Source organism: Triticum dicoccoides, chromosome 2A (assembly GCF_002162155.2).
Source record: "Triticum dicoccoides isolate Atlit2015 ecotype Zavitan chromosome 2A, WEW_v2.0, whole genome shotgun sequence".
NCBI lineage: Eukaryota > Viridiplantae > Streptophyta > Magnoliopsida > Poales > Poaceae > Triticum > Triticum dicoccoides.
The window spans coordinates 640,068,176-640,079,294 of NC_041382.1; positions in this window are offsets into that span (position 1 = coordinate 640,068,176).

Consider the following 11,119-nt stretch of genomic DNA (forward strand, 5'->3'; position numbering starts at 1 on the left):
TCCACAGATGGCCTGTATACTGTTGGATGTCCATCCAACAGCCGTCGTGCTTCTTCAATCTCTGCTCTTCCTGCTCCAGCGGCTCAAACAAGCGTCGGCGGGACTGCCTGCTCCCTCCTCCCTGCGGCCGGCTGTGCTGCCGCGCAGGCCTCACCGCCCCACCGTACTCCCATCACTGGCCTAGCCATCCCTCTACTCACCCACATTTGTTGTTATTCTCCGGCGACGGCAGACGAACCAGTAAACCCTCGTACAGTCGTACTCCCCTCTGCGTGGGAAACAAAAACAACGGCCGAGTCTTCCCTGCCTCCATGTCATTCCCTTCCTAGGCCTCGCCGTCGTCCACCGCCCTGGTGCTCTCGGCGTGGTGTGGTCAGCATGGTCAACGATCGACATGCATCTGAAGTGGACTATACGTGGAGAGGCTAACGGCTGGGTCCACGGCCACACGCAAGGAAATGCCTCCTTATTACGCGCAAAATAATGATTTCCTCCACCTGACATCTGGGACCCACCGAAACGGCCTCTGTATTTCGCGAAAAAAACGTTACCGCCGCTGACAGCTCGGACCCACCAGCTATATCTTCGCACGCAAGGAAGTGCCTCCTTATTACGCACAAAAAAATGAATACTCCCCCTGCTAGCTGGGAGCCAGTATAGTGCGCCTACTAAGTTGATGGGGACGAAGGGCTTTGTCAACTTAGTCAATATGCACGATTCTAGCTCGACTGATCGTACGATGTCCATCCAAAGGCCGTAGTGCTTCTTCAACCTCTCGTCTTCTTGCTCCAGCCACCCAAAGCAGCGCCGGTCGTGCCGCCTACTCCTGCCTCTCGTGGCCGGCTGTGCTGTCGCGGAGGCCTCACCGCCCCCATACTACTCCCACCGCTGGCCAGGCCATCCCTCCACTCCACTCACCCACACCCCCTGTTATTCTACGGCGACGGCAGCGCAGCCGAACCAGTGAACCCTCGTACTCCTCTCCGCGTAGGCATCCACTGCCGCGTCTTCCCGGCTCCGCGTCGTCCCCTTCATAGGCCTCCCCGTTGTCCACCACCGTGGTGCTGTCGGTGCGGTGTGGTCAATGTGGTCAACGACCAAATTCCATTGGAAGAATACTGTACGTGGAGAGGCTGACAGCTGGGTCCACGGCGGCCGCAAGGAAGTGCCTCCTTATTATGCGGAAAATAATTATTCCTCCACCTGTCAGCAGGGACCCATCGGACGCCCACCAGTATATCGCGAAAAAAATGTTTGCCCCTGACTGCTGGGACACACCCGACGGGCCATCGTATTTCGCGAAAAAAATGTTCCCCCTGCTGTCAGCTCGGACCCAACGGAAGTGTCTCCTTATTACGCAAAAAAATGAATACCCCCTGCTAGCTGGGACCCACCTTGGTGGGAGGCTGACTTGTGGGCCTACTAAGATGACGGGACGGAGGGCTTTGTCAACTTAGTCAATATGCACGATTCTAGCTCCGGTGACCGTACGATGTCCATCCAACGGCTGTAGTGCTTCTTCAACCTCTGGTCTTCTTGCTCCAGCCACCCAAACCAGCCTCGGTCGTGCCTCGTGCTCCTGCCTCCCGTGGCCGGCTGCGATGCGGCGGAGGCCTCACCGCCCCCTAATACTCCCACCGCTGGTCAGGCACTGCGTCGACGGCAGCCTCACACCGCAGCCGAACCAGTGAACCCTCGTACTCCTCTCGCGCGGGCTTCCACTATCACGTCTTCCCCAGCTCTGCGTCATCCCCTTCCTAGGCCTTGCCATCGTCCACCGCCCTGGTGCTCTCGGTGCGGCGTGGTCAACGTGGTCAAGGAACGACTTCCATCGGACGTGCATTGTACGTGGAGAGGCTGACAGCTGGGTCCACGGCCGCAGCAAGGAAGTGCCTCCTTATTACGCGCAAAATAATGATTCCTCCACCTGACAGCTGGGACCCACCGGACGGGCCACTATATTTCACGAAAAAAACGTTTCCCCTGACTGCTGGGACCCACCAGCTACATCTTCGCACGCAAGGAAGTGCGTCCGGGCAAAAAAAACGATTCACTCACCTGACTGTTGGGACCCACCAGCTACATCTTCGCATGCAAGGAAGTGCGTCCAGGCAAAAAACGATTCGCCCCCCTGACTGCTGGGACCCACCAGCTACATCTTCACACGCAAGGAAGTGCCTGACAGTCGGAACCCACCTGCTCGAAGCGTACGTAGCATTGTCATTCTGGTCGCGAACGTGTACGTACATATATACTGGTGGATGTAGAGGCGCGCACGTGTCGTAGTAGAGGCGCGCACGTAGCATGTACACGTACGTACAACGGCCAGGGTGCAAGAAAGAAAATACGGCCACGTATGTGTACATATGGGCGGGGTCTGGAATGCCTACTCGCGCATACGTACGGCGAGGGCTCGTGTACATGGCTGGGTCGGAACAGAGACACAGCGTCGTCATCGTGTTCATGGGGAGGCAACGGAATGTGTCGTGTTCATGGGGAGGCAACAGAATGCGTCGTGTTCATCGGGAGGCAACGGAACGCGTGCGAGCCAACCGGCTGGGTCGGAACGGAATGCGTGGTCGTGTTCATCGGGAGGGCTTGGACGAAACAGGCGATGGAAACGAGGCCTGGCGTACCGCAAAACGGAGGAAACGGACCTCCTATGGTCGAAACGGGGGTCCTGTTGATCGGGAGGGGTGTGGCATACCGCAAAACGGAGGAAACAGACCTCCTACGGTCGAAACGGGGGTCCTGTTGATCGGGAGGGGTGTGGCATACCGCAAAACGGACGAAACGGACTTGTGTTGGAGCGCTACGGTCGAAACGGGGGTCCTGTTCATCGGGAGGGGTGTGGCGTACCGCAAAACGGGACTCCATGGGATACTGTTCATCTCCACCGTCGACCTCCTCCAGCCTCTACGGGCTCCTGTTCATCCAGTCTCCACCGCACGCTACTCCACCGGCTACTGTTCAACCACTCCTCCACCGTCTATTGTTCATCTAGCCCTCCACACCACGGGGTCCTGTTCAACCACCCCTCCACGGGCACCCCTCCATCGTCTACTGTTCATCCAACCCTCCACCACACCACGGGGTCCTGTTCATCCAGAGGCAACGCCACCGCTCACTGTTCATCCAACCCCCCCCCTTGCAACGCTCACTGTTCATCCAATCGATCGGCTTCGGTTAGCAGCAGTAGCGAAGTAATCACTCGATCGTGTTCAGTTAACAGCCATCGATCGATCGCTCGGGTTCAGTAACGCGTAGCCTGCAGTGCAATCGCTCGGGTTCAGTTAGAGCCCAACGCCTCGCTCGGGTTCAGTTAGAGCCAACGCCTCGCACACACGTGCGTACGTGTACGAGAGAAACGCGCATCACTCGGCCCCCGACCTCCCACTGTAACCGGGAACTCCTCGAAATTTTCCTCGCCCTCGCTTCTACCACGGTTTTTTCCATCATGGACGGCCCAAAGAATGTCATGCAGCTGCGTCTCCGGCCCGCCCAGGACGAAAAACCCATTTTCTATCATTATTTTTTGTCATAGAAGTAGGAGCCCACCACATCTATGATGATACCAGGTCTTGTCACAATTATCGTCGTAGAAGTGTCGTATGTATGACAAATAAAATCGTTCAGCCCAAAATGTCACGGATGTATCTTTTTTTTGTAGTGTGAGCAGCAGCATGAGCTAGGGGGAGAGCAGCAGCAGCAGCAGAAGCATGAGCGAGCGAGCGAGCGAGAGCCGGAGCAGCAGCTGCCCGAGCGAGCGAGCGAGCAAGAGCCGGAGCAGCAGCAGCTTCGCGAGCGAGCGAGCAAGAGCCGTTGCAGCAGCAACACGAGCAAGCGAGCGAGAGAGAGCCGGAGCAGCAGCAGTAGATCCGGATGGTATGGATGCCGCCGTCGAAGGGGCCTCGCACTGGGGGAGAGCCGCCGTGGAGATGTCTCCAATGGCACCGGCTTCGAGGTAACCGCTCCATGGGGGTGCGGGATGGAGCACCGTCAGTGCCGGGAGGTCGAGTTAAGGAGGGGGTGCGATACGATGAGTGTACAACCTCTTTGGTGGCGCCGAGTAGGCCTTGGCTTCGTCCGAGCAGTCGGTGAGGATGTTGCGGTTCCGGTGGAGCAGGTTAAGGCGGCGTTGTGGGGATGGAGCAGCCGCGACAGACGAGGCGGTCATCGGAGCAACTCATTGGAGGTGGAGAACGGGGCGGCTGAACCGGCAAGACGATGAGATGGACGAGGATCCTCATCCGGGGAGGTAGATGAGGGACGTCGAGCTGTTGTGGTGTACGACATCATTGTGGAAGAGGCTCCAACTGGGCAACGGTGAGGTGGCGGAGGAGGAGAGTGGCGTTTTGCGGCTGGAGCAGAGAGGTTATGGTGGCCTGGGATTTTGAATGGCGAAAAGGAGGCGATGGGAGGGGGAACCATGACTTAGGGACGCGCTTGTCCAAAATGTAGTGTGTGTTACAAAAGTACCCCCACCGATTTGAACTAGCGGCCCTTTCGGCTCAGGGTTAGAAGGGGGATTTCGCATGTCAGGATTTGGCAGCTGGAGGGAGTTTTCATGCGCGTTGTAATTTTGGGATAGCAAGGCGCGGGTTGTGAAGGCACCAGTTTGGGGAGCATGATATATGAATTTTCGGGATATAAGAAGGCGCGGGTTAAATTTTAGGGACAAGCCTAACATGTAATATTGTAGTTGTACGTACCAAATCAATTCGCACTTCCCTCATCGAAAAAAACAAAAAAAATAAAACTATTCACATCACACAAAGAGAGAGTCTTGTCCCATTTTACTATACAAATCCTACTCAAAGCTGTGAATCCATGTTATGTCCTATTAAATTTTTTTGCTGGTTGTATAATGCATGTAACCTACTCATACAAACATTTTAGTGCATTCCAAATGTCTATACTACTGTTGCAATTCGAACTAAATTTGAATTCGTTTCTCTATTTCAATAAGAATCTACAATCATGATTGTCGCCAACTTCAACCATCATTCGTGTATTACCTTAACAACACACCACATGATTACTATAGAGATAGATATGAATTATGTGTACTATATGAACTCGAATTCAATTTTTTGAATACACTTGATGTTTGTTCCAAATAATAGTACATTTGATGTACTAACTACATATTCATAATCTAAACCATGTTCCATTCGTACACCGTGTTTATCACACAAAGTATAGTGCCCCGCCCCCCTACATTATGACAAGTATTTACCCTCAGCTCCAAAAGCCACACATTATCCCAAATTATAATCAATGTTCTACATTATGATATCTTCTTCAAGTATCCATATTCACTGATACGTCTCCAACCTATCTATAATTTTTTATTACTCCATGCTATATTATCTACTGTTTTGGACATTATTGGGCTTTTTTATCCACTTTTATATTATTTTTGGGACTAACCTATTAACCAAAGGCCCGGCCCAGAATTGCTGTTTTTTGCCTCTTTTAGGGTTTCGAAGAGAAGGAATATCAAACAGAGTCCAAACGGAATGAAACCTTCGGGAACGTGATTTTCTCAATGAACAAGACCCAGGAGACTTGGACCCTACATCAAGACACAAAAGAGGAGGCCATGAAGTAGGGGGCGCGCCACCCCACCCCCCAGGCGCGCCCTCCACCCTCGTGGGCCCCCTGTTGCTCCACCGACGTACTCCTTCCTCCTATATATACCTACGTACCCCCAAACGATCAGATACGGAGCCAAAAACCTAATTCCACCGCCGCAACTTTCTGTATCCACGAGATCCCATCTTGGGGCCTGTTCCGGAGCTCCGCCGGAGGGGGCATCGATAACGGAGGGCTTCTACATCAACACCATAGCCTCCCCGATGAAGTGTGAGTAGTCTACCTCAGACCTACAGGTCCATAGTTATTAGCTAGATGGCTTCTTCTCTCTTTTTGGATCTCAATACAATGTTCTCCCCCTCTCTTGTGGAGAACTATTCGATGTAATCTTCTTTTTGCGGTGTGTTTGTTGACACCGATGAATTGTGGGTTTATGATCAAGTCTATCTATGAACAATATTTGAATCTTCTCTGAATTCTTTTATGTATGATTGGTTATCTTTGCAAGTCTCTTCGAATTATCAGTTTGGTTTGGCCTACTAGATTGATCTTTCTTGCAGTGGGAGAAGTGCTTAGCTTTGGGTTCAATCTTGCGGTGTCCTTTCCCAGTGAGAGTAGGGGAAGCAAGGCACGTATTGTATTATTGCCATCGAGGATAACAAGATGGGGTTTTTATCATATTGCATGAGTCTATCCCTCTACATCATGTCATCATGCTTAAGGCGTTACTCTGTTTTTAACTTAATACTCTAGATGCATGCTGGATAGCGGTCGATGAGTGGAGTAATAGTATTAGATGCAGGCAGGAGTCGGTCTACTTGTCTTAGACGTGATGCTTGTATACATGATCATACCTAGATATTCTCATAACTATGCTTAGTTATGCCAATTGCTCAACAGTAATTTGTTCACCCACCGTAGAATACTTATTCTCTCGAGACAAGCCACTAGTGAAACCTATGGCCCCCGGGTCTATCTTTACCATATTAATCTCCTACTACTTAGTTATTTGCTTTGCTTTTTACTTTGCCTTTATTTTACTCTGTATCTTTATCACAAAAATACCAAAAATATTATCTTATCATATCTATCAGATCTCACTCTCGTAAGTGGCCTTGCAGGGATTGACAACCCCTATTCGCGTTGGTTGCGAGGATTTATTTGTTTTGTGCAGGTACGAGGGACTCACGCGTAGCCTCCTACTGGATTGATACCTTGGTTCTCAAAAACTGAGGGAAATACTTACGCTACTTTGATGCATCATCCCTTCCTCTTCGGGGAAAACCAACGCAGTGCTCAAGAGGTAGCAAGAAGGATTTCTGGCGCCGTTGCCGGGGAGGTCTATGCAAAAGTCAACATAACAAGTACCCATCACATACCCTTATCTCTCACATTACATTATTTGCCATTTTCCTCTCGTTTTCCTCTCCCCCACTTCACCCTTGCTGTTTTATTCGCCCTCTCTCTCTGTCTATCCTCCCTCTCCTTCTTTATTTGCCTCTTTTTGCCCGCTTGCTTTTTGCTTGCTTGTGTATTAGTTTGTTTGCTTGTCATTATGGCTAGTCCTTTACCTTCTGCCTCTATGCCTGACATTGGGGAAATTATTGTCGATATGGACAATAATAATATCATGAAAAATTCTGATGCTCCTGCTAAAGAACCACTCATCTTACATACAAAAAAATCCGTGTTGGTAGTGGTAATATTATTGGATAAGGAGTTATTCAAGATTTCTTTACTTGTGTTGGTGCTTTACCTTCTATGGGCAGTTCTATCCTTCATAGAACTAGTAGTCTTGCGGACGCTATTGCCATGATTGTAGTTGAACTTTAAAGACAAGTCATGCACATGCATCCTTGCATACAAAGGATTTTCCTAGCATTTTCTAATATTGAGCATTCTTCTGTTAAGCGTGCCGCTACTACCTTTCTGGCTCATGAGTTTAGATTCATAATAAAAGAGGCCAAAGAAATCTTTGCACATTATAGGGTGGACGCTTGCCTTCCTCCCATAGAGGCTATCCTCTTTGATCAAGAAGAAATAATGCGTTTTCAATCTCTAGACTATGTTCCTTTCAATGAAAATCTTAGAAAAAGGGTTCCTACCAATGTTTTAGTTGACAGAATCTCTGAACTTAATGATGATTTGGCTATTTGAAATAATGAACTAGGACATTCTCTTGAATATAGGCTCACAAAGTTCTGTCAAAAGAATGCTTATAATGATGAATTGGTTGTGCAATATGAAGGACCAAAGGAGGAACCTAAACCTCCCAAGGTTGATCTTGGGGACTTTTGTCCCATTAAATTTAGCCCTTTTGATTACTTTTGCTTGCCTCAAAGAAAACTTGTCGCCGAACATAGAGAATATGAGATGAGTTTAATCATCTATCTTACTATTATGGCAATACCTAGATCTATCCTTGCTTGCTATGCCTAGCTAGGGGCGTTAAACGATAGCGCTTGTTGGGAGGCAACCCAATTTTATTTTTATTCCTTGCTTTTTGCTCCTGCTTAGTAATAAATAATTTATCTGGCCTCTGTTTCGGTTGTGTTTTTTGTGTTTAATTAGTGTTTGTGCTAAGTAGAATCATTGGGAAGACTTGGGGAAAGTCTTGTTACACTTGCTGTAAAAAACAGAAACTTTAGCGCTCACGAGAACTGCTGTCATTTTTATTTGGAAAGTGCTATTTAGTTAATTATTTTTGAAGATAATTAATAGATAAATTCCTCAAGTCCAGAAATTTATTTTAGAATTTTTGGGGTTCCAGATGTTGCGGTAGCTACATATTACTACAGACTGTTCTGTTTTTGACAGATTCTGTTTTTCGTGTGTTGTTTGCTTATTTTGATGAATCTATGGCTAGTAAAATAGTTTATGAACCATAGAGAAGTTGGAATACAGTAGGTATAACACTAATATAAATGAATAATGAGTTAATTACAGTACCTTGAAGTGGTCTTTTATTTTCTTTCGCTAACGGAGCTCACAAGATTTTCTACTTTGAGTTTTGTGTTGTGAAGTTTTCAAGTTTTGGGTAAAGATTTGATGGATTATGGAACAAGGAGTGGCAAGAGACTAAGCTTGTGGATGCCCATGGCACCCCCAAGATAATCTAAGGATACCTAAAAGCCAAAGCTTGGGGATGCCCCGGAAGGCATCCCCTCTTTCGTCTACTTCTATCGGTAACTTTACTTGGAGCTATATTTTTATTCACCACATGATATGTGTTTTGCTTGGAGCGTCTTGTATGATTTGAGTCTTTATTTGTTAGTTCACCACAATCATCCTTGCTGTACACACCTTTTGAGAGAGCCATACATGATTTGGAATTTGTTAGAATACTCTATGTGCTTCGCTTATATCTTTTGAGTTATATAGTTTTGCTCTAGTACTTCACTTATATCTTTTAGAGCACGGTGGTGGATTTGTTTTATAGAAACTATTGATCTCTCATGCTTCACTTAGATTATTTTTAGAGTCTTAAATAGCATGGTAATTTGCTTAAAATCCTAATATGCTTGGTATACAAGATTAATAATAAAATTTTCTTATCAGTGTGTTGAATACTAAGAGAAGTTTGATGCTTGATAATTGTTTTGAGATATAAAGATGGTGATATTAAAGTTGTGCTAGTTGAGTAGTTGTGAATTTGAGAAATATTTGTGTTAAAGTTTGTGATTCCCGTAGCATGCACGTATGGTGAACCGTTATGTGATGAAGTCGGAGCATGATTTATTTTTTGATTGTCTTCCTTATGAGTGGCGGTCGAGGACGAGCGATGGTCTTTTCCTACCAATCTATCCCCCTAGGAGGATGCGCGTAATACTTTGCTTTGATAACTTGTAGATTTTTGCAATAAGTATATGAGTTCTTTATGACTAATGTTGAGTCCATGGATTATACGCACTCTCACCCTTCCACCTTTGCTAGCCTCTCTAATACTGCGCACCTTTCGCCGGTATTATACACCCACCATATACCTTCCTCAAAACAGTCAGCATACCTACCTATTATGGCATTTCCATAGCCATTCCGAGATATATTTCCATGCAACTTTGCACCGTTCCGTTTATTATGACACACTCCATCATTGTCATATTGCTTAGCATGATCATGTAGTTGAAATAGTATTTGTGGCAAAGCCACCATTCATAATTCTTTCATACATGTCACTCATGAGTCATTGCATATCCCGGCACATCGCCGGAGGCATTCATATAGAGTCATATTTTGTTCTAAGTAACGAGTTGTAATTGTTGAGTTGTAAGAAAAATAAAAGTGTCATGATCATCATTATTAGAGCATTGTCCCAGTGAGGAAAGGATGATGGAGACTATGATTCCCCCACAAGTCGGGATGAGACTCCAGACGAAAAATAAAAAAAGAGAAAGAAAAGAGGCCATACAAAAAGAGAAAAGGCCCAAATAAACAAATGATGAGAGAAAAAGAGAGAAGGGGCAATGCTACTATCCTTTTACTACACTTGTGCTTCAAAGTAGCACCATGATCTTCATAGTAGAGAGTCTCTCATGTTATCACTTTCATATACTAGTGGGGATTTTTCATTATAGAACTTGGCTTGTATATTCCAATGATGGGCTTCCTCAAATCGCCCTAGGTCTTCATGAGCAAGCAAGTTGGATGCACACCCACTTAGTTTCTTTTTGAGCTTTCATATACTTATAGCTCTAGTGCATCTGTTGCATGGCAATCCCTACTTACTCACATTGATATCTATTGATGGGCATCTCCATAGCCCGTTGATACGCCTAGTTGATGTGAGACTATCTTCCCCTTTTTGTCTTCTCCACAACCACCGTTCTATTCCACCTATAGTGCTATGTCCATGGCTCACGCTCATGTATTGCGTGAAAATTGAAAAAGTTTTGAGAATGTCAAAAGTATGAAACAATTCTTGGCTTGTCATCGGGGTTGTGCATGATTTAAATATTTTATGTGGTGAAGATGGAGCATAGTCAGACTATATGATTTTGTACGAATAACTTTCTTTGGCCATGTTATTTTGAGAAGACATGATTGCTTTATGCTTGAAGTACTATTATTTTTATGTCAATATTAAACTTTTCTCTTGAATCTTCCGGATCTGAATATTCATACCATAATTAAGAAGAATTACATTAAAGTTATGCCAAGTAGCACTCCGCATCAAAATTTCTGTTTTTATCATTTACCTACTCGAGGACGAGCAGGAATTAAGCTTGGGGATGCTTGATACGTCTCCAACGTATCTATAATTTTTTATTGCTCCATGCTATATTATCTACTGTTTTTGACATTATTGGGCTTTATTATCCACTTTTATATTATTTTTGGGACTAACCTATTAACATGAGGCCCAGCCCAGAATTGCTGTTTTTTGCCTATTTTAGGGTTTCGAAGAAAAGGAATATCAAATGGAGTCCAAACGGAATGAAACCTTCGGGAACGTGATTTTCTCAACGAACAAGACCTGTGAGACTTGGACCCAACGTCAAGACACAAAATAGGAGGCCACGAG